This window comes from Macaca fascicularis, chromosome 17 (genome assembly GCF_037993035.2).
Source record: "Macaca fascicularis isolate 582-1 chromosome 17, T2T-MFA8v1.1".
In the NCBI taxonomy this organism is placed as follows: domain Eukaryota; kingdom Metazoa; phylum Chordata; class Mammalia; order Primates; family Cercopithecidae; genus Macaca; species Macaca fascicularis.
Window position 1 is genome coordinate 100,515,296 of NC_088391.1, and position 22,263 is coordinate 100,537,558.

Below are 22,263 nucleotides of genomic sequence, written 5' to 3' on the forward strand. Positions count from 1 at the left end.
GAGGGGGGCACCCCTCTTCCTGGATCAGACCTATCTTCACCCCCCTGGGCTGCCTTTCACATCCTCCCCCACTTCTACGTTTCACTGGACAAAGCACATCAAAATGTGACATTTCTTCCCAATAGGAATAGAAGTTTGGCTTTGGAATTAATGTCACCATTATATCTCTTTTTTTACATATCCATTTTTTAACACAAATATTTTATAAACTGATTTTTGAGTGCTTATCAGTTCTCTTATAATTTTACAGTTATTATTGTTAGAATTTCAAAATAGTGAAAGCTTCGCTGCATATATACATAACTTAGGCTGACAAATTTACAAAAAATATGTCAAATATTGATGATAGGAAAACTGTAGCTAAGTAATTCTATTGATTCTACACATGAGGATGTTTTGTGTCTGGAAAACATAGGTTTGGAAACATGAAAACATCTCTTCATATAATGATAAACGTGAGAATGTCACGTTTTAAAAGAAAAATAAACATTTAGTGTCGGTGCTTTTTTTTTTTTTTTTGAGACAGTGTCTCGCTCTGTCGCCCAGGCTGGAGCACAGTGACCGGATCTCAGCTCACTGCAAGCTCCGCCCCCCGGGTTCCCGCCATTCCCCTGCCTCAGCCTCCCGAGTAGCTGGGACTACAGGCGCCCACCACCTCGCCTGGCTAGTTTTTTGTATTTTTTAGTAGAGACGGGGTTTCACCGTGTCAGCCAGGATGGTCTCGATCTCCACCTCGTGATCCGCCCGTCTCGGCCTCCCAAAGTGCTGGGATTACAGGCTTGAGCCACCGCGCCCGGCCTAGTGTCGGTGCTTTTTTAATGTAGATGATCAACGTGAAAAATCAACGTGGTGGCAAAAAATGTGGGATATCTGCAGATTGCAAAAAACATAGAGCATCCGTACTAAGGGGGCCATGGAAAATAAAGGGAAATTACTACAATACAAGACATACAAGTTAAAGCTGGGTCAGGGACTCAGCCATGACTCACTTTCAGGTTCATCCGCACACCTGTTGGGTATAAACTACAGCTTTAACTGTTGGTTGACTGCAGATTCAACATCAACACGGTTGCCCTTTTATTTCAAAGACTGAGGGGTAAACGGGCTTGAAGTGACACTTCGTGGGTCTGGGCCACCTCCCAGCTCTCAGAGGCTCCCTCCACCGTCCCCTCCCAGGCCCAAGGCCCACTAGGCTTCTCCCAGCACTGCCCATAGTAGACAGAGTCCCCACGGCCTCCCAGGGCTGTAGGCTGTCTTCACTGTCTGTCTCTCAGTGGGTTCTCCACAGCTTCAGTCCTTTACCCTGCAGGGAGAATAAAAATAGTCTGATGAACAAATCCAGTCTCATAACAATGATATAGTTGCTTCAATAAACATATCTTCCCAAGTACCATCTGCATTAAATTCTTCCTAGCTCTCAGGACAAGATTAAATATCATTTATATAAAATATATTGTATAATATGTTATATATTATTTTATATGATATTAAATGTAATAGAAGAATGGCAACAACAGCAGCTATCTATTAATCCAATGGTTCCTAAATAGGTACAGTTCAGAATCACCTGGTGTCTTTTAAAAGCTCTAAGAGTCAAACTGTAGGCTAGACCAATTACATCATAATCATGGGAGTGGTCTGAGACACCCTCCCTAGCATTTTCTGAAGATCCTCGGATGAGCTTGGGAATCAAGGCAGGAAGCATTTACCCCAGGGCCTTGGCGTGGTGTTATCTATACGCTTCCATTTGACTGGGGGTTTTGGTCAAGTTCACTGGGATGGTCAGAGATGACTTGGCCAGTCTGACTCCAAAGCCACACTCTCTGCTATCCTTGGGAGTAACATACGCTTAATGTAAAAGGTGGATTTGGCTGAGACCACTTCAAAGCAATCCAATGAATGGATGTTTTGGAATGAGGTTTGCTTTCTGGCCTGTCTCAACAATTTACAGTTCTTTCAACAAGACTTATTGGGAATTTATTGTGTGTCAGGTCTGACCCTGGAGAGACAATGATGAAGAAGACAGGATTGCTTCTCTCCAGCAGCTCATAGTTTACTAAGGAAGATAAAAATAATTAGAAAACAGCGTGCTTTGTGCTGTGTGCTGAGGCCCTGCGAGACATCCTTTATGGTTGTGCCGAAGACTGAATAGAAAGGCAGAGGCTTTGCAGGGCAAGAAGGATGAAGAGATGGGGAAGTCCAGACAGCAGAAATAGAACATATGTGAGGTTGTGTCCCCAGGCTCAGAAGACCGGAGTAATTCTTTGCAAAAGGAGATGGGACCACAGTCATGATTAGGCAAGGACTAGAAGTTTCTAGTCTTGGGCAAGAATGCAAAGGGCTTCATCCAAGGGGAAACTGGGAGACGTGAAATATTTTATGTTGTTTTACTTCTATGCAGAGCAACACTTTACTTAATGAGTTTTTACAAAGAAAACTTAAAACACGGGGCCTCTGTTGGTGGATGGAGTCAAGATGGAAGATGACAGAGGCAGGGAACGCTGAAGACCATGAATGCTAAGGGCCATGAACACTGAAGACAGACAGTGAATGCTGAGGATGGTGAATTGATTTTTTCTTATTCCTGATATGAGAGCAGCCCCACTGCTGGTGACAGCCATGGAAGATATTAGTGTCACAGATCAGCATGCAGTCTGTCAAAGTAGCTTATGCATCTAATCTAATCCTCCCAACAACCCTATAAGCTAGGTCTTATTATTATTATTGGTGTCTCTATTTTACAGATGAGGAAAGTGAGGCACACACTGGCTTGTCATGACTGCACAGCTAGCAAGAGGCAGTGGGATTTACAGTTATGCGCCTGATTCCAGAGTTTTGTGCTTCTGATCTTTACATTTATACAGTCTCTTGCTTTTGTCTGGAACGTGCTGCTTAAGCAGATAATGCTATCAAGATTTTAATGGCCTTTTAAAGAGAAGCCAGATTTTCCTTCTCACGTTTTTAGTTCTTTCCTTAATTATTCCCACAACATATATATATGTTCTATCATTTCTGATTAACAAGAGCTGGAAAGAATTTAATTCTCTGCACGGTAAAAATGACATCAGTTCTGAGGTTTTAACATCTATAGAGTACATAAAATTGCTGAGAAAAGTTTAATTCACTTCCCACTTAGTTCCTCTCAAAGATGAAGGATTTCTTGTATCATCGTATTTCCTTGTATTTCCTCAGAAATACATGATTTCACAGAAACCTTAAGGTTTTTTCCTTAAAATAAATTCAGACTTGATTATAACAATCTAAGTGCACAGTGGGGATTAAATAATATATTATTTCTGATGAGAAGATACGCTTTTCCTAGAAACATTTGAATTAAAATAGATTTTCAATTCCTATTTTCAAGAATTTTTAAAGGACTGACTAGTAAACATAAAAATTTATCTTTTTGTTTTTTGTACAATTTGATTCTTGGCTAAGAAGCGAGAACTTGAAGTTCTCGTGTTTCCTACTTCTTTAACTAGTGTAAGTTTAAGTAACCTCCTCCACATTAATTAAATGTTGAACATTAAATCTCAGCTTCTACTTTGCTCAACAGATGATCTCTAAGACCTCTTAGATGCTTTGAGTACATCTTTCTGTTCATAGACAAAACCTGTTACCAACAAAAATTAAGGAACACACCAAAAAAGACTGCTTTTTCCCCCAACTTTAGTTTTTTGTGCTAGGCTTAGGATAAATTGCGTACTATGGATAAATTGCATACTATCAATAGGTAGCATGATTCGTGATTAAAACTAAGAACAAAATATGTTAAGAAAACAGTCCTTTTAAAAGTAGGTGTTTGCTCACGGTCTCTGCCTAAAAGCTCCTTGATCTGATAAACAACTTCAGCAAAGCTTCAGGATACACAACTAATGTACAAAAATCAGCAGCAATCCTATACACCAACAACAGCCAAGTTGAGAGCTCTATCAAAAATTCAATCCCATTCACAGTAGCCTTAAAAAGAAAAAAACACCTAAGAACAGAGCTAACCAGGGAGGTGAAAGATCTCTAAAATGAGAATTAAAAAACACTGGGAATGGTGGCTCATGCCTGTAATCCTAGCACTTTGAAAGGCCAAGGCGGGCAGATCACGAAATTAGGAGTTCAAGACCAGCCTGACCAACATGGTGGAACCCTGTCTCTACTAAAAATGCAAAAATTAGCCAGGCGTGGTGGTGTGCACCTGTAATTCTAGCTACTCAGTAGGCTAAGGCAGGAGAATTGCTTGAACTCAGGAGGCAGAGGTTACAGTGAGCTGAGATGGTGCCACTGCACTCCAGCCTGGGCGACAGAGCAAGACTCTGTCTCAAAACAAAACAAAACAGCACTTGGGAAAGCAATCAGAGATGACACAAACAAATGGAAAAACATTCCATGCTCATGGATAGGAAGAATCAATATTGCTAGAATGGTCATACTGCCCAAAACAATTTATAGATTCAATGTAATTCCTATCAAACTACCTAACATTTTCCACAGAATTAGAAAAAGCTGTTTTAAAATCTATATGGAACCAAAAAAAGGGCCTGAATAGCCAAGAAAATCCTAAGCAAAAATAACAAAGCTGGAGGCATCACATTACCTGACTTCAAACTATACTACAAGACTATAGTAACCAAAACAACATGGTACTGGCACAAAAAAACAAACATATAGACCAATGGAACAGAATAGAAAGCCCAGAAACAAGGTCACACACCTATAATCATCTGATCTTAGATGACGTCAACAAAAACAAGCAGAAGGGAAAAGACTCCCTATTCAATAAATGATGCTGGGATAACTGGCTAGCCATATGCAGAAGACTGAAGCTGGACCCCTTCCTTACATCATATACAAAAAACAACTCAGGTGGATTAAAAACTTAAATGCAAAACCCAAAACTCTAAAAACCCTGGAAGACCACCTAGGCAATATCATTCTGGATGTAAGACCAGGCAAATATTTCATGACAAAGACACCAAAAGCAATTGCAACAAAAATAAAAATTGATAAATGGCACCTAACTAAATAGCTTCTGCATAGCAAAAGAAACCATCAACAGAGTAAACAGACAATCTACAGAATAGGAAAAATTACTTGCAAACTATGCAACCAACAAAGGTCTAATATTCAGAATCTATATAAAAAAAAAAACTTAAACAAATTTACAAGCAAAAAGCAAACAACCCCATTAAAAAGTGAACAAAGGTCATGAACCGACACTTTTCCTTTTTTTATTATTATATTTTTATTATACTTTATGTTCTAGGGTACATGTGCACAACATGCAGGTTTGTTACATACGTATACATGTGCCATGTTGGTGTGCTGCACCCATTAACTCGTCATTTACATTAGGTATATCTCCTAATGCTATCCCTCCCCTCTCCCCCCACCCCACAACAGGCCCTGGTGTGTGATGTTCCCCTTCCTGTGTCCAAGTGATCTCATTGTTCAATTCCCACCTATGAGTGAGAACATGCAGTGTTTGGTTTTCTGTTCTTGTGATAGTTTGCTGAGAATGATGGTTTCCAGCTGCATCCACGTCTCTACAAAGAACACGAATTCATCCTTTTTTATGGCTGCAGAGTATTCCATAATGCATGTATGCCACATTTTCTTAATCCAGTCTGTCACTGATGGACATTTGGGTTGGTTCCAAGTCTTTGCTATTGTGAATAGTGCCGCAATAAACATACATGTGCATGTGTCTTTATAGCAGCATGATTTATAATTCTTTGGGTCTATACCCAGTAATGGGATGGTGGGTCAAATGGTATTTCTAGTTCTAGATCCTTGAGGAATCACCACACTGTCTTTTACAATGGTTGAACTAGTTCACAGTCCCGCCAACAGTGTAAAAGTGTTCCTATTTCTCCACATCCTCTCCAGCACCTGTTATTTCCTGACTTTTTAATGATTGCGATTCTAACTGGTGTGAGATGGTATCTCATTGTGGTTCTGATTTGCATTTCTCTGATGGCCAGTGATGATGAGCATTTTTTCATGTGTCTGTTGGCTGCATAAATGTGTTCTTTTGAGAAGTGTCTGTTCATATTCTTTGCCCACTTTTTGATGGGTTGTTTGTTTTTTTCTTGTTTGTTTGAATTCTTTGTAGGTTCTGGATATTAGCCCTTTGTCAGATGAGTAGATTGCAAAAATTTTCTTCCATTCTGTAGGTTGCCAAACAGACACTTTTCAAAAGAAGACATACATGTGGTCAGCAACCATATGAAAATATGCACATCACTGATCATTAGAGAAATGCAAATTAAAACCTCAATGAGATACTATCTCACATTAGTTAGAATGGCCATTACTAAAAAGTTAAAAAGTAAAAGATGCTGGCGAGGTGGCAAAGTAAAAAAGCCTGCTTATACACTGCTGGTGGGAAAGTAAATTATTTCAGCCATTGTGGAAAGCAGTTTGGTGATTTCCAAAAGAACTTAGAATTATCATTTGACTAAACAATCTCATTATTGGATATATACCCAAAGGAATATAAATTGTTCTACCATAAAAACATATGCATGTGAATATTCATTGCAGCACTATTCATAATAGCAAAGACATGGAATCAACCTAAATGCCCATCAACAATAGATTGGATAAAGAAAATATGGTACATATACACCGTGAAATACTACACAGTCATAAAAAAGAATGAGCTCATGTCCTTTGCAGATACATGGATGGATCTGGAGGCCATTATCCTAAGTGAACTAACACAGGAACAGAAAACCAAATACTGCAAGTTCTCACTTACATGTAGAAGCCAAATGATGAGAACTCATGAACACAAAGAAGGGAACAACAGACACCTGGGTCTACTTCAGGGTGGGGGGTGGGAGGAGGGTGAGGATCAAAAAACTACCTATTGAGTACTAGGGTTAGTACCTGGGTGATGAGGTAAAACTACTTATTGAGTACTAGGCTTAGTAACTGGGTGATGAGGTAATCTGTACACCAAACCCCAACAACATGCAAATTTCCTGTATAACAAACCTGCACATAGATCCTGAATCTAAAGTAAAAGTTTTAAAAAAAGAAGTAGTCGGTTGCTTCTGTCAGGTAGTTTGAAAGCACCAGAAAGATATCCCTTACAAAACCCTCTTCCCAAACTGGAACCATTGTGAGAAGTATCATTGCTCCTTGGCAGGATGACACGGTAAACTAATTCACACAACTGTGTCAATGAATTTCCAAACACAGAATTCCCGATGGGAGAGGGCGTGGCGTACAGAAGTCCTCGTCCAATGAAGTGTACCCAAACCAGGAGGCTAAAGCAGATCAGAAGCACTGTTAGAAGTTTTTTGGTTTTCTTGGAACCATGATTCCACAGCCAGAAAAGCCAAGATCTGGACACGTTTAATCTCATCTGTAGACCCAGAAAATCTGACACAGGTCTCGGTTAATTTCGAAAGTTTATTTTGCCAAGGTTGAGGACGTGAGCCCGTGACACAGCCTCAGGAAGTCCTGATGACATGTGCCCAAGGTGGTTGGGGTGCAGCTTGGTTTTATACATTTTAGGGAGGCATGAGATATCAATCAAATACATTTAAGAAATACATTGGTTTGCTCCGGAGAGGGGGAACAACTCAAAGGCGGTGTGGTGGGAGGGTGGGGGCTGGGTGGGTGGCAGTGGGAAGTTGCTTCCAGGCTATTGGTAAACTTAAACATTTTCTGGTTGACAATTGGTTGAGTTTGTCTAAAGACCTGGGATCAATAGAAGAAAGGAATGTTTGGGTTGTAATAAGAGGTTGTGGAGATGAAAGTTTTATTGTGCAGATGAAGCTTTTAGCTAGCAGGCTTCAGAGAGAACATGATGTAAAATGTTTCTTAAAGTCTGTATTGATGTTAATGGCAGAGAGGCATAATGAGGCTTGTCCCACCCCCACTTCCCATCATGGCCTAAACCAGTCTTTCAATTTAAATTTTAAGAGCCATGGCTGATGAGGAAGTTCATTTAGATGGTCGAGGGACCTTAGAATTTTAATTTTGGTTTACACATTCAACAAAAATCTACTGAAGACCTACACTAAGCCAAGTGCTACTCTCCAAGTTCCAGGGGCTGGAAGTTGGATGATGAAGACAAATGGGGTCACATTGCCTAATGCTGCACCCTCACTCGGGTTGCTTATTGTATTAGTAAGGCAGGGTTCTCTAGAGGGACAGAACTAGTAGGATATATTTTTGTATATGTATATGTATATTAGTTCTCCTATATATATAGTTCTCATATATATACATATGTATATATCTATATATATGTATACACACATATATACATGTATACACATATATCCATATGTGTGTATATATATAAGAATTATATATAGGAGAACTAATAGGAGATATATATATCTCCTATAGTTTATGAAGTATTATTATTAAGTATTGTATATATACTCCTATATATAATAGGAGATTTTATATATATAAAACTAATAGGAGATGCACATATATATACTCCTATATATATTTTATATATATATGCCTATATATAATAGGAGATTATATATATAAAACTAATAGGAGATATATATATTTCATATTAGTTTATTAAGTATTATTAAGTATTATATCTCCTATTAGTTTATTAAGTTTATTAGTTTATTAAGTATTAACTCACAGCATCACAAGGTCCCACAATAGGTCATCTGCAAGCTGAGGAGCAAGGAGAGCCAGCCTGAGTTCCAAAACTGAAGAACTTGGAGTCTGACGTTTGAAGGCAGGAAGCATCCACCACAAGAGAAAGATGTAGCCTGGGAGGCTAGGCCGGTCTAACCTTTTCATGTTTTTCTGCCTGTTTCATATTCACTGGAAGCTGATTAGATGGTGCCCACCGAGATTAAGGGTGGGTCTGCCTTTCCCAGCCCACTGGCTCAAATGGTAGTCTCCTTTGGCAACACCCTCGCAGATACACCCAGGATCAATACTTTGCATCCTTCAATTCCATCGAGTGGACACTCAGTATTAACCATCATATCCATGCACCCCTGATGTTAGATATGGCCACGTGACAAATTTTGGGAAGGAACTGTCCATAGCTATAAGCTGTGTCCATTCTAAGGAAATGGATTTAAGGTCTGGAGCAGAATTCTCCATTTGGTGTCTTCTACTGCCGTGCCAGTGGCTTTCGGGTGGTGCAGGAGAAGACGCTGGAGCATCCGTCTGCCTGGATTGCTGCATCAAAGTCTGCAGGGCAGTGACTCTAAAGAGTCACCCAGATTCACGGAGGGCTTTTCCTGAGTGAAATAAGCACCTGTGGCATCCAGCACAGAGATTCTCAGGTGATACGTCCCTGCAGCGTTACCTAGACTGTAGCGCTGAAACTCCAGACGAAGTCCTGCCACACGAGGTCTACTGCCTAGTGTGAGACAGACGGTACAACGTCAATGAGACATGATGTCATATTATGAAGAAATAAGTGCCTTAGAAAGTGGAGGGAGGTGGCGGGCCAGGGAGACTCAGTGGGCTGTGTAGATATGATGTTGAGGGGGAGTTTTTTCAGTAGATGAGATATCTGAAAAACAAACAACAAAGAAGGTGCTTCACGAGAATAAAAAGCATTCCAGGGAGAAGAGCTAGTGAAAAGTCTCTGCATCTGGATTAGCTTGGCCGACGTGAGGGACAGAGGAAGGTGCAGGGCAGAACGAGGTGAGCCTGGGGCACTGTGAGATGAGGCAGGGATGAGGCGGCAGGACGTCGCGCAGGTGACGGTTGGAATTTTCATGGGATTCCAAGTACAGTGAAAAACCAGAGCGAGGTCTGCGCGGGGCACTGGGCCATCTTGGTTGTAGAGCTGTGACTGTGGTGTGGAATAGAGAGTTCAGGGAGCAAGAGTGTGAAGAAGGGGCCCCCAAGAGATCCGTGTGGATGTCTGCAGTGTTGGGAATCAGGAAAGCAGTAGTGGGAATTGTGGGAAGTGTTCAAATTCAGATACTATTCTGGAATTAAAGCCTTGCCAATGACTTAGATGTGGGGTGTGAGGGAAAAAAGAGAAATTAATATTGACTTGCAGTGTTTTGACCTAAGCAGTGTTTTGACCTCAGCAACTTGGAGAATGGAACTGGTATTTATTAAAATGGGAAAGATCTAGATCGAAACAGGTTTCGATGTTAGGGCTGGGGGAAAAGAGAAATCAAGAATTCTCCCTGAAATACATGCATGCCTATTTTAAGATATACATGTAGAATATCAATTGGACAGGTATTTGCACATATAGTTCAGAACTCAGACCAAGTGGTCAAAGATAGAGATAGAAAGACTTTTTTAAAAAAGGCTGGGTTTTGTGGCTCATGCCTGTAATCCCAGTACTTTGGGAGGCTCAAGTGGGAGGACTGCTTGAGCCCAGGAGTTCGAGACCAGTCTGGGCAACATAGTAAGGTCCCATCTCTACACAAAAACTTAAAAAATAAAATAAAATAAATTATCCAGGCATGGTGGCATGCACTTTTAGTCTCAGCTACTTGTGGGGCTGAGGTGGCAAAATGATTTGAGCCTGTGGCTGCAGTCAGCTGTGATCATGCCACTGCACTCCAGCCTGGGTGACAGTCTTAAAAAAAAAAAAAGAGGAAAGAAAGATAAAGAAAATAAAGAGGAATGAAAAGAGTGAGGGAGGATAGATAGGTGGCTAGGTTGAGGGATGGATAGGTGGATTACAGAACCTGTGGCATCTAAAGCCACAGGCATGGATGGGATTCCTACAATATACGTAGACAGAGAAAGTGAGAGAGAAGAGCATTGGGTCCCAGGGCGCTCTTAGGTGTGGACCTCAGGAGCAGGAGGTGATCCTGCAGGACAGATTGGAAAGCAATGAACAGGAAGGTAAGAAAAATACCCAGGTGAGTCTGTTGCTTTGAAAGAAAGCAAGGAAAACATTTCAAGAAGGAGAGAGTGATCAATTGTATCAGAGATGACCAATGGGTCAGTAAGATAAAGCAGAGAACGAAGCTTTGGAGGTGTGTGATGTCCTAGGAAGAACTCACCCATGGAATGTGAGGGATTAAAAACCTAACTGGGTGAGTTCAAGAGAGGCTGAGTGTTTGTTGTTGGGGTAGAAACACTTCAGTTTACTTCAGTTCAACCCAACACTTCGGAAAACTGTCTAATAGTTTCTTTAAAATGTTAAAATACACCTCTCGTGTAATCCAGCCATTCCATGCCTAGGTATTTACCCAACAGAAGTAAAAACATATGCTCACATAAAGAACTGTACACATATGTTCACAGCAAATATATTTGTAATAGACCCAAACTGGAAGCAACCCAAATGCCCCTCAGCGGGATAAGTGAATTGCAGCACAGTCAGCATCACTTAACCAGAGGGTAAGCTCTGGGAAATGGGTCATCAGGCGATTTTGCTGCTGTGCAAACGCCATAGAGTACGCTTACACAAACCTAGATGGTATAGCCTGATACACACCTAGGCTATAGGGCAGAGCCCATGGTTCCTGGGCTACAGACCTGTTGAGCGTGTGGCTGTACTGAATACTGTAGGCAACTGTAACACAACGGTATTTGTGTACCTAACCATAGAAAAGGAACAATAAAAACATAATATAAAAGACAAAAATGGTACATCTTTATAAGGCTTTTGCCATTAAGGGAACTCGCAGGACTGGAAATTGCTCTGGGGGAATCAGCGAGTGAGCGGTGGATGAACGTGGAGGCCTAGGACATTACTGTGCACTACTAGAGACTTAGAAAGACTGTGTACTCAGGCTACACTAAAGTTATTGAAAAACATTTTAATTTGTTGAGAGTAAGTTAACCTTAGTTCACAGTAGTTTTTTTTAACTTTCTAAATTTATTTATTTTTATTTATTTTTTTAGTTTTTGAGACAGTCTCGCTCTTTCACCCAGGCTGGAGTGAGTGCAGTGGTGCAATCTTGGCTCACTGCAACCTCCATCTCCCAGGCTCAAGTGATCCTCCTGCTTCCGCCTCCCTAGTAGCTCGGATTACAGGTGCGCACCACCACGCTCAGCTAAATTTTTTGTATTTTTGGTAGAGATGGGGTTTTACCATGTTGCCCAGGCTGGTCTCCCACTCCTGAGCTCAAGTGATCCGCCCACCTCAGCCTCCCAAAGTGCTGGGATTACAGGCATGAGCCACTGAGCCCGGCAGTATTTTTTTTTTTTTTTTTTTTTTTTTTTTTTTTTTTTTTGAGACGGAGTCTCGCTCTGTCACCCAGGCTGGAGTGCAGTGGCCGGATCTCAGCTCACTGCAAGCTCCGCCTCCCGGGTTCACGCCATTCTCCTGCCTCAGCCTCCCAAGTAGCTGGGACTACAGGCGCCCGCCACCTCGCCCGGCTAGTTTTTTGTAGTTTTAGTAGAGACGGGGTTTCACTGTGTTCACCAGGATGGTCTCGATCTCCTGACCTCGTGATCCACCCGTCTCGGCCTCCCAAAGTGCTGGGATTACAGGCTTGAGCCACCGCGCCCGGCCCCGGCAGTATTTTTAAACATTTTTTTGTCTCCTTTGTGATAACACTTAGCTTAAAACAAATTGTACATCTGTACAAAATATTTTCTTTCTTTATATCCTTATTCTATAAGCTTTTTTCCTATTTCAAACTTTTTTTTGAAAAATGTTTTGAATGTTTTTGTTAAAAACTAAGACACATACACACACACACACACACACACACACACACGTGAGCCTAGGCCTACAGAGGGTCAAGAGCATCAATATCCCTGTCTTTCACCTCCACAATTTGTCCCACTGGGAGTTTGTCAGGGGCAATGACAGGCATGGAGCTCTCATCTCCTCTGAGAACAATGCCTTTGTTTTTTGAAGGACTTGCTGGAGGCTGTCATACATTTAACTTTAAAAAAAAACCCGAGCAGACATACAGTCTAAATATGATAAAAAATATGGTATAGTTAATACACATGTCAGTAACAGTTTATTATCATTATCAAGTATTATATACTGTATATAACTGTATATGCTGTCCTTTTATGGGACTGGCAACACAGTAGGTCTGTTTACAGCAGCATCACCACAAACACATGAGGAAGGATGGCATTAGGACATTACGATGTCACCAGGGGATAGGAATTTTTCAGCTCCATTATCATCTTGCAGGACCTCCATTATATTTGCAGCCCATGATTGACTGAAACATGAGTGCATGACTGTATTGCCACACAATGGAATGCTACTTACAATAAAAAGGAATAAACCAATGATATGTACAACAATGTGGATGAACTTCCAAATAATTTTGCTGAGAAAAAAGCCAAACAGGCACAAAGGATTAAATACTGTGCATATATACAAAATTCTAGAAGACTTCAAGCCAATTTCTAATAAAATCAATAAGACATTGGTATCTGAGATAAAGAGAGGAATAGACTGCAAAGAAGCACAGGAAGCTAGAATTGTAGACATTCTGATTGGTGAGTATTGATAGCTCATTGTGGTTGTAGTTTGCATTTCCCTGATGACTAATCGTGTGGAACATTTTTTATATGCTTATTGGCTATTTGTATTCATTCTTTTGTAAAGTGTCTCTGCAAACTTGCTGGTATTTTTATTGGGTTGCTTACCTTCTTAATATCGAAACATAAACATTGCATTACATATTCATGCAATATTAATAGCACAGAAGTGTATTTCTTCAAAAAAAACAAAAAAAGTTTTCAAGAGCCAAACTTGCAACATTAGCTCTGTCTCCCAGACTCTTTGTCGGGTATCGAAATACTATTGCATTTAGGGTGTTTCCATATCAATAAACTCTTTCTAATTTCCCCTATAGATGTACATTATAAATATAAATATATGTTATATATAAATATATAATTAGATATATAAGATATAGAAATATAAATAAATATATTTTAACTATATAAATTTTCTTCAGGGACAATAAAACTTTTAATTGCAAGGTTTCCTTGCTTCCCTGGCACATTCACACTTGCTCATAGAGTATTGTATTTCAAATGCTCCTCAATTTTATTGGTTATTAAGTTCAATTTTTTGCTGATATTTATGTATTAGGCTAGCCTTCATTTATAGAGAGTGTGTGTGTGTGTGTGTGTGTGTGTGTGTGTGTGTGTGTGTGTGTGTATGAGCACACATGTGCACCAGGACAGTATCTTCCACAGGTTTTGATATTGTAGTTTTTGCCGAATTTTTTTTTTTTAAAGAACACTTGTTAAAGATCTGTAATGGCTTAAGTAGCACTGGAATTATTCTTGAAGGTTAAAAGGCATTCACCAGGGAAACTGTGTGGACATAGAATTTTTTCAAGGGGTAGCACATTTAATAGAGACAATCATGGAAACATGTATATTGGTAGGAGGTTTAAATAATGAAATAACGCAGGTAAAGCTATCATACTTCAGAGTGAATCCCAGTTCATATGTATCACAAGTTCAGAAAATCTCCCAGTGCTGGGAGCTACCTTTTGCCTTGCAAATAAATCAGAAAGATGGGAGATTAAGAAGAACGCTATGTCATCACACACTACACCGTTCTAAAAGTTTTATTGTTCTTGAGAAATTTTTAAGAACGAGGAAAGATTTAGTGGGAAATGATGGTATTGACAATTAGCCTTTGTTATGTTGTTCCTGGCTATCCTTTGCGATTGAGCTGATGACAGGGCCATCTCAAGCAGAAGCACTGTTCATATTTAGCTTTAAACAGAACATAAAATTAAATTGTGTATGACTTACTTTTTGTGACCTTCCATGATACAGCTGTATTTTTCTGAATTTTTAGTAATTCCTTAAGGCTTTTCCTCTCACAGCATCCTTCCTTCACCTCTCTAGGTTCTCGGTGCCTAACATTTATTTGGGTTTTATTCTCTAACTCTTTGTCATTACATATTTTTTATTACTAATGCCAAAGTCCTTTACTTGACCTAAAAAAACTCAAAGAAGCTGCCCACAGAGAGCCATCAGGGGAAATACAGAATCCCTTCCCTACCAGCTTTGTGGATACCTGCTATCCCCTCCAAAACTCATGTTGAAATTTAATTGTCACTGTAAGAGTATTGGGTGGTGGGATCTTGAAGAGCTGAATCGGTCGTGAGGACTCTGCCCTCACACATGTGGGTTAGTCATCTCTGGAGTTCAGCCTCCTTTTGCTCTGTCTTGGGTACTCACTTCCACCTTCCATCCTTGCACCATGGGATGACCCTCATCCGATGCTGGCACCATGCTTTTGAACTTCCCAGTCTCTACCACCATGAGCCAAATACATCTCTTTTATTTATAAATTACCTAGTCTTTGGTATTCTGTTAAAGCAGCAAAAAATGGACTAAGACAATAACATTGCTGAAAATAGACTGACCTAATAAACAGAGGAATTGAATTAGCAACTGACATAATTAGAACACATGCAGACACACACAACTCATTCCTTCTAGAAAATAACACTGGCCATTAACCTGTGATCCAGAATAAGCTTTAGTGACCTCAGACAGTAAACAACTCCAGTGTAGCAACACGAGTGACTGCCTGTGACTCTCTTATTTATTACAGCACAAGGGACAAGAGTGTGTCATGGTATAATTGAAAATGCTTTCCCATTGGGCATTCATCAACATGTTATTAAAATCTTGTTAAAATATTGTTAGCTTGTTTAAGTTTGTCAGGTTTTATAAGCTCCAGATTTGGGATTTGTCTAAGTGCAGTGGAATGTTCCCCCATTTATAATGAACAATCATGCTCCCAGTGCCTTGTGGATCCATGGTAAACTAAAATTAATCTTTGTCTAACAGCGTTAATTAGGATGGTATTTAGACTGATGTCTTTCAACACTCTTGGGACCATGACTTACTCATAGATCCTCTGGTTGACACAAAAAGCTATCAACTCACATTCCTTTACACTTTTTAAGTTTAAAGATAATGTCTGTGGCAGGTGAAAGATGCTGTGATTTTAGCATGTTACTTGTGAAAACTCACAGGATTTCCTAGATAGTACATAGATATCACCCTTCATAGCACTCCACGTTTACAATTGGAGGCATGACAGGCTTAGGGCCAAATTGAGCCGCTTTCCTAAAAATCCAATGTATGTCCAGAATCACATATAGGGCGATGGCAGACAATGTAACTCATTAGCACAAAGTCAAGGGTTACTTGGGAAAACAATGTTCCTGAAAGGAAAATTATACGTGATTCCACTCTTTCCTCTTCCCCATGTCAATGTACTTGCCTTTATTGGGTCAGAGTTCTGATGCATCCTCTGTTGTATCACTTAATAAGCTGGGTACTGAAAGCTATAGAAATGAGTAGCTATACCATAAAGAAAACAGAAGCATGCAAACACCCTTGGCTAGCCCAACTGCATGCTTGGAAGAGCATGGAGGAAGTAACTGCAGAGTACAACTAACGTTAATGTGGCCAAGTGTGGTGGCTCACGCCTGTAATCCCAACACTTGGGGAGGCCGAGATGCGCAGATTACCTGAGGTCAGGAGCTTGAGACCAGCCTGGCCAACATAGCGAAACCCACCTCTACTAAAAATACAAAAATTAGCCAGGTGTGGTGGAGCACGCCTGTAATCCCAGCTACTCGGGAGGCTGAGGCGGGAGAATCACTTAAACCCTTGGAGGCAGAGGTTGCAGTGAGCAGAGATCGTGCCACTCTACTCCAGCCTGGTCGACAGAGTGAGACTGTGTCTCAAAAAAAAAAAAAAAAAAAAGAAAGAAAAAGATAATTTAATGTAACAAATGAATTGTTTGGTGAAGGTGTCTGGCAGAAGAAGGGAATACACCAAAGAACAGCATAGGAATTATTACTGAAATACAGAAATGCTGTGGATTTTTGCCAACTTTCCAGAAACTTTATAAGCTGTGAGGTTTATAAAAAGCATAGTATGTCCTATGCTTCTAAATTTGTAACTAAACATATCAATAAAACTGTCCAGATAGAATTTGCATTCTTGCTATGGCTCTTAAATATAAAATATTAGCATAAATGCACATAAAATAAAATATACTTACCTTATTTTAAAGTCACATTTTCTTTTTCAGTCAGGACTTTTGCTGACATTAATCTACAGGTAGAAAATGCTCTGCTATTCATTCCATGCGTGTTTCTAATTATCTTACAGATATTGGAATCAGAAACTCAGACTTTCCTTCTTTCCTCCCTCCCTCCTCCTCTCCCCTCCTTCACCTGCCCTTTTTCCTTCCTTTCCTTTCGTTTCCTTTACTTTCCTTCCTTCTGTCCTTCCTTCCCCCTTCTCTTTATCCCTCCCTTTCTTCCTTCCCTCCTTCCCTTTTTTCCTCCTTCCCACCTTCCTTCCTTTCTTCCCTCCTTCTTTCTTTCCCTTTTCCTGTCAGTAAACCCACTCACATTTATTTAATACCAACCACAATGAGTGATTTCCTGACGTCAAGGTATTCATTAGACAACAAATTATTTTATGTTAGTTTTCAAGTAACCATTTCATGGAACCAATGTCATTTGATAACTATTTGACACTGAACAATGTTTAAGTATATGTCTAATGAAAGGCATTTATAATAGAAAATGGGATTTTCAGAAAATCTACCAGGATACATGTCATTAGGAATGAATTCTAGCTAGCAGTCTCTGAAACAGCCTTCCAAGACAGAGCAAAAGATGGCAAAGAATAACACTTATCACACATACCTAGGAAAAGAAATTCTATCCATAGAGTGCTAATCTGAGAAACCAAAATGAGATCTTCCCCACGCTTTCTTTCCTGCACGGAACAAAGCAAACTGCCAGACCAACAGCGATAAGGAGACCTTGTTCTCTCCTCCACTCCCTGCTCCCTGCTCCGAGAACAGGAAACATGGCAGCCAATCCTGTCCTGTAGGTGAGTGTTGTTTTGAAGTGACAAACACTGCACAGCTGCCTCCCACACCAACACAGCACCACAATCACTATTCTTCATATTCTTATTATGTCTGCATAAAAATAAGGAAAACAAAGACCCCATAACAGAACCCTAAGTTAGGAAGGAGCTTGGAGGTGTGGGCGTGCAGGGAAACCTACTCAATTTCCAAGGAGGAAAGTGCTAGCGGAGGAGCAGGGGCAGGGTTGAGAAATTCCAGTGGGAACGGAGCGTGTTCTGATGGTTCAGTTATTAGAGGACCCACTGAGGGACTGAGAAGACCCTCTCTACAGAGCACCCCCCATGAACACCTGGCCATTGTGGAAACAGAGCCGGCTCCACCAGCTCCCGCTGCTGGTGTGGAGGGCAGCACTCCTTCTCAGTCGGAGCTCAGTCTACACTGACTTCTGGCAAATCCTGGGTCTGAATAAACCGCTCTTCAGGATGAGTGCATGCGCATGCACTCACAAATAATACACGGGAATCACAGGAGACACAGAAATGGAGGCCACCCCCTAAACTGTCAGAGGAAAGACGTACTTCTGAAAATCTACCTACTATAACACCTAGAATAATGCTTGCTGTTTAATGACCTTAATAGCATGCAAGAAAGTTCTCCAAGAAACCAACGGAAACATTCATGAACAAGAAATGAAAAATTAAAATAATTCAAAAGTGTGACAAAGCCAAGTGCATCAGTATGAGGAAGAGTAACTGAATTGATACCATAGAAAATAAATCAGTGATGGGCCGGGCGCGGTGGCTCACGCCTGTAATCCCAGCACTTTGGGAGGCCGAGGCGGGCGGATCACAAGGTCAGGAGATCGAGACCACGGTGAAACCCCGTCTCTACTAAAAATACAAAAAATTAGCCGGGCGCGGTTGTGGGCGCCTGTAGTCCCAGCTACTCGGGAGGCTGAGGTAGGAGAATGGCGTGAACCCGGGAGGCGGAGCTTGCAGTGAGCCGAGATCGCGCCACTGCACTCCAGCCTGGGCGACAGAGCGAGACTCCGTCTCAAAAAAAAGAAAAAAAAAAAAAAAAAGAAAATAAATCAGTGATGAGTGATGTGGAACAAATTTGAAAACCTCTTCCAGAGTGCAGAAGAAAAAGGCAAAGCAATAAAGAATAACAAATATATTACCTTCGTGCAGGGCAGAGAATGAAAACATAATCAAAGAAAAAGGCTTGGAAGTATAGATTAAAATACAAAAAGAAAAATTAAAGAAAATAAATCTCTAGAAATATTGAATTTTTATTATAACATAAAGAAAATTGCCTTAAGCGTTCAGGTCATAAACAAGTTATTTTAAAAGGAAGAAATATCAAATTGAGCTTAGATTTCTTTTTTGCCAAGTGATGCATTTGAAGGCAATGGAGCATAGAGCTACAGAAGTGAGTAGCTACATCATAAAGAAAACAGAAGCATGCAAACACCCTTGCCTAGCCCAACCGCATGCTTGGAAGACCATGGAGTAACTGCAGAGCACAACTAACGTTAATGTGGCTGGGTGCAGTGGCTCACGCCTGTAATCCCAGCACTGTGGGAGGCCGAGGAGGTCAGGAGTTCAAGACCAGCCTGGCCATCATGGTGAAACCCTGTCTCTACTAAAAATACAAAAATTAGCCAAGTGTGGTGGCACACACCTGTAATTCCAGCTACTCAGGAGGCTGAAGCAGGAGAATTGCTTGAACCCAGGAGGCGTAGGTTGCCATGAGGCAAGATTGTGCCACTGCACTCCAACTGGGGCAACAGAGCAAGATTCTGCCTCAAAAACAAACAAACAAACAAACAAAAAACCCAAAAAAAACAGAGTATGTAATAAACTAATACTGAGGGTGGTAGAAATAAAACAATGGGTGAGAATTAAAGCAATTACAAAGGAAAGCAATGGTATAATGTAACACAATTTTGGGACATACAAAAAAAATCAAATGGGACTGAGGTTATTTAATATTGATAAAGGGAATAATCTAAACTGGAAATAGAAAAGCTATGAATTTTAATGCATCAGAAATATAATATCAAAACTTAAAGTAAGATCTGTTAGGAATTCAAGGAGAATGTAATATAACTATAAATATATATGTTAAGTTCACATGACTCTATATATTCTGACCATTTGAAAACTGGATATAATTAATAAAATATTACATTTAAAGTTCCAGCCTCTGAACCTGAATTGCCACAGGAACTCTGAAGAGCAGTTGGGCAATATTTATTAAAATTAGAAATGTTCATATCCATCAGTTTCACAATTTCACTTCTCAGTGCACACCTTAGGGAATACTTCTACATGTTCAAGAGAAGAGACACGTTAGAGGATCACTACAGCAGTGTTTACAGCAGGAAGAAAAAGTGGAAAACAACAGAAACAGCCCTCAGTAGGGAATGAATAAAATGCAGAATATGCTGGACTACTTACTGTGAAGAAATGTTAAAATACACAGATGACCTAAATTGGCATATACCTAACACATGCTACTGAGCTCTGGGTGTTAGAAGTTAGCAATCGAACTTCATGTAAGCATCAAAGGGGAAGGTGGCATTGCCTACAGGATTTAATTCTTGTTCTGTCTCTTATGCAGAATGTATACATCTATTACATGTGCAGTTATTAAAAATACTCATCACTATTTTTCATCCTGAATGATAGGAATATGCATGATGGTTTTATTATGTTTTATGTTTCCTTTTTGCAATATTCTCACTTATGAAAGCATACAACCGGTGATTAAACATTATAATAAGTAATTCTTAGACCAAAAGGAAATAAAAACTAGAGTTACAGATTATTCTGACAATAAAATATTGAGACTACAAGGTAGTAACATTTAAAAGTTGTGGCCAAAGCCGTTCCCTAAGGCAAAAATCTCACCCTTAAACGTTTCAGTTATTAAATGTTAAAGACACACAAATAGGCCGGGCGCTGTGGCCCAAGCCTGTAATCCCAGCACTTTGGGAGGCCGAGACGGGTGGATCACGAGGTCAGGAAATCGAGACCATCCTGGCTAACACGGTGAAACCCCGTCTCTACTAAAAAAATACAAAAAACTAGCCGGGGGAGGTGGCGGGCGCCTGTAGTCCCAGCTACTTGGGAGGCTGAGGCAGGAGAATGGCGTGAACCCAGGAGGCGGAGCTTGCAGTGAGCTGAGATCCGGCCACTGCACTCCAGCCTGGGCGACAGAGCGAGACTCCATCTCAAAAAAAAAAAAAAAAAAAAAAAGGAAGTATGACTGGGAAGCCTCAGGACACTTACAATCGTGGAGGAAGGCGAAGAGGAAGCAAGTATGTCTTAGTATGGTAGAGGAGAAAAGAGAGAGAGAATGGGGAAGTGCCACACACTTGAAACAACCAGATCTCCTGAGACCTCACTCATTATCATGAGAACAGCAAGGGGGATATCCACCCCCATGATCCAATCACCTTTCACCAGGCCCTTCCTCCAGCTCATTGTGAGATTTGGGTGGGGATATGAATCCAAACCTCATCAGGAGGCTTGCCCCATGGAGAGCGAAAAGCCTGAAGAGTAATATGTAACAGAGGGAGAGAGTTCCAAACACATTCAGTTGCTCAGCAACTGGACCTAATCCCGCTCCATAGCAGTGGCTCTCAACAGGGCTGATCTGGCAATGTCTGGAGACATTGTCACAATTGAGGGGCTTGCTGGTGGCGTTGAATGTGTACAGGCCAGGATGCTACAACACATCCCACGGTGCACAGGACAGACCCCACAACAGACATATCTCAAGCACCAGGTGTCGGCAATGCTGAGGCTGAGATGCCCTGATCTACAGGAGCACCAGACTGGCCCACCTTGGAGCGTGTCAGGGAGCATTCACCCTGACTGCTCCTCCTCAGATCATCTGCTCTCAGCAGCCTTAGCCTTCTGCCATTCACAGTTTGGCATAGAAGGAAGAATATATTATTTGGAGTCAAAAAAGCTATGCTTGAGCCCTGGATGAAATACCCAACACCTGGGCCTCTGTGTCTTCTCCTATGCGGGTAACCTAACATCTCAGATCCAGTTTCCCTCCCTGGCGACACAGACCCAAGCCCATTTAGCAACCAATGTTGCTGTGAGGAAAACACTTAGCTCCTTTATCCAATATGACATTTTTGGGGTTCAAACCCTAAGCAATCCTTGCTATCATAATTACAAGAGTCACATGTCTGGCTGTGTAACCTGGGGTCTATGGACTCTGAAGATGGAATTGCATTTTAATACAAGAAGGTGCTTCTCATCCTATATATCTTAACGTATGCATTTACAAACATTACCTGCAATGGGGTCTTTACTCATCACCAGAAAGTCAAAGGGAAGGCACAGCCCCCTCAAATTAAGAACTTTTGGATGCCTGCATAAATGTATTGTAGAGGTTTACTACTGGAGTAAACCTCTCCAGTTTCTGGGCCCGGAGTATAGTGTAGAAACACTACTTGTGTACTG

General features: G+C 40.8%; 1 long non-coding RNA gene across 1 annotated transcript in view; it reads right to left on the bottom strand.

The window, feature by feature from the left end:
* Nucleotides 1-1,042: 1,042 nt before the first annotated feature.
* LOC135968045 (uncharacterized) overlaps nucleotides 1,043-22,263 on the bottom strand; it is a 29,355-nt gene continuing 8,134 nt past the window's right edge. The window contains exon 2 of the long non-coding RNA XR_010582474.1: nucleotides 1,043-1,303. This is a non-coding gene — a long non-coding RNA (uncharacterized lncRNA). The remainder of the gene's footprint in view (nucleotides 1,304-22,263) is intronic.